The sequence below is a fragment of the Trachypithecus francoisi genome, unplaced genomic scaffold (assembly GCF_009764315.1).
Source record: "Trachypithecus francoisi isolate TF-2019V2 unplaced genomic scaffold, Tfra_2.0 Lachesis_group6, whole genome shotgun sequence".
NCBI classification, from domain to species: domain Eukaryota; kingdom Metazoa; phylum Chordata; class Mammalia; order Primates; family Cercopithecidae; genus Trachypithecus; species Trachypithecus francoisi.
Window position 1 is genome coordinate 54,982,130 of NW_022681471.1, and position 2,603 is coordinate 54,984,732.

The window sequence follows — 2,603 nt, forward strand, 5'->3', positions numbered from 1 at the left end:
CAAACAATTGAATTCTTCCAACAACTGATAAGAAAGAAAATGGATTCATCCTTCTACCCCCACCGCCAGAGCCTCCAAAAAGGAAAACAGTCCTGACAATACTTTTATTTTAGCTCAGATGAGACTCAGGTCAGATTTCTGGCATATAAAACTTTAAGACAATGTATTTGTGCTGTTTTAAGACACTGACTTTGTGGTAATTTGTAACAGTTACAATAGAAAATATATACATTTGCCTTAGTAAAACCTCAAATTTAAAGGAGTTATCAAAGAAGGGTCCCTAATGTCATTTAACCATATTTTTTTAAAGTTCAATTCATGTCTGATCCTGAATGATTCTGGTATATTAAGTTGTGCTGTAACTGGAAATGTATGTTTAGCTAACAAAAATGACAAAATAGTAACAATTGAAAGCTACAAAGCCTATTATTTTTACATAAAAACTTCTAAAATATCATGACTAGTTATTATGTGAACCGTTTTATCTAGGAGTGGTTTGTAAGGCAGCATTTTAAGTTTCCATAAAAACAGAACCTTCTGTTTTAGAAGAGATATCAATAACGTAACCAGAAACCTCTATTTCCAAGTGCAGTGGTTTCTCCTGTTCGTAACTCAGGTTTGAACTATCTTCCGTTTGAATCTCTTGCTCTTCCACCTCCAAAAGTTTATCTGGAGTTGAAGCTACCTACTTCTTCATCTTCATTTTTATGTAGAAGGCTACAAATAATTTTGGGTCTATAGGAGAAATCATTTTCCTGATTATCAGCTCTTCCACCCCACCTATGTTTTCTTCTCCTTCCTTCTTGTCTGTCAGAAGAGTTATCATGCTGAGCTTCTTCATTCTATGGCATTTATATTTTAGCATTGTTTTATTATTGCCTTCTGCATCTACATTTTCAACATTTTCTGGAAATATAGCATAGGTCTGAAGAGGGCCTTTGTACTCTCCAGCAGAGAGATAGCTGTCCACGTGCAAAATGGGCCTCTCATTGTAAATTCTCCAAATCTTGCATTTATTTTCACATTTTGAGAAAATCCTGACAATTCTACTGGAATCAACATCTCTGCCTTCAATTCCTCCTCTTCTCCATTCTCTGGACTCCACTTCTTGACTGCCATCATGGCCACACACCTCCTCAGTGCCTCCCGAGTCACTAGCCACCCCAACCCAGAGTTACCATCTTAAGCCCCTTATGATCTTAACATTTTCCTCTCTCTAGCTTACTTTAAGAATAACAGTATATAACTCATATAACATATAAAATATATATGAATTAGCTGTTTATGTTATTTCTAAGGCTGCTGGTCAATAATACGCTATTAGTAGTTCAGTTTTTACAGAGTCAAAAGTTTGTACCACATTTTCAAGTGCATGAGGGTCATATATATGTGTTGCAGATTTAATTAAATTAAACTTTAAAAATAATATTCAGTTAGTCAATGAATAGTAGTGAGTTTTGTTCTGTGTTATTCCTGTGGAGACTGTGGAGGTAAAGCTGACTCATATTCTGAGAACCCTAGTATCTGTGGGAACTAGCTCTTGGGTTTCTATTTCATTATTCTAATGCAAGCTACTTAAATTCTTCATTTTTGAAGGAAAACAAGTAATCTACTCACATCTGTGTGAGGCAGTTGTTACAATTATTGACTAGTAAAATAGAGCAAATCTGAACACTTATGCTACTCACTTCGTTTATTTGTGCTCAAAGAGAATAGCTTTATAACATGTACAAAATAGTAGCCCTCAAAAATAGATATTTGGCATAATGTGCTTTCAACTACTATCACAACTTCTCTTATAGGAGACATAAAATAAGCAGCTAAGTATGTTACTGGAAGAAAATTGCTTGAAAGAACAAGCTTACTCTTTTTAATTATTTGATTTTTAAAATAGAATATTAAAAGCAAATTTTGGCATACACAATAATTAGGGAACTACAAAAGTTTTTGTGAAATTCTAAAAGAACTTTTAAGAATAGATTTAAGAAAGTTTTCAATATCCTAAAAACCCTTTTCAATATATCTATTGAAGGTAGCTAATTAAAAAAAAATAGTTACAATACTGGATGAGTGAATACATATTCATTTTAAATAAAAATAAAGCAAAACAAAATAAACAACAAGAAAACTTACTTTTCCAAAACCTGGATACATGGGAGCTTCCTTAATCTAATAAAAGATGAGTGAGAGACTGAGACAGGGATGTTTTATCTTACCACTACTACTCAATCTTGTAATGGAAGTCCAATCTAGATAAATAAGAGAAAAAAAAAATCTTGCAGGCATACAGATTGGCAAAGAAGAAATAGAACTTTCTTCATTCATAGACAACCTGATTTATGTGGAAACTTTTAAATCATCTATAAAACACTCCTGGAAATAACTTTTAAAAAGAGATTAACATGGTTGTAGGAAGCAAGGTCAATATTTTAAAAGTCGGTTGATTTCCTACATGCTAATAATGAAAAATTTGAATCCGAAATAATGAAAGAAGACACACCATCTTTAGTAGCATTGAAAAAAAAAAACTAGAAAAAGTACTTACACATATACCTAACATAAATGTGCAGGATCTGTATGTGAAAAAGTTAAAAAAGAAACAC

At 32.6% G+C, this 2,603-nt stretch overlaps 1 pseudogene; it reads right to left on the bottom strand.

Moving 5' to 3' along the window:
- Positions 1–511: 511 nt before the first annotated feature.
- Positions 512–1,119, bottom strand: LOC117077711 (annotated as a pseudogene).
- Positions 1,120–2,603: the final 1,484 nt, after the last annotated feature.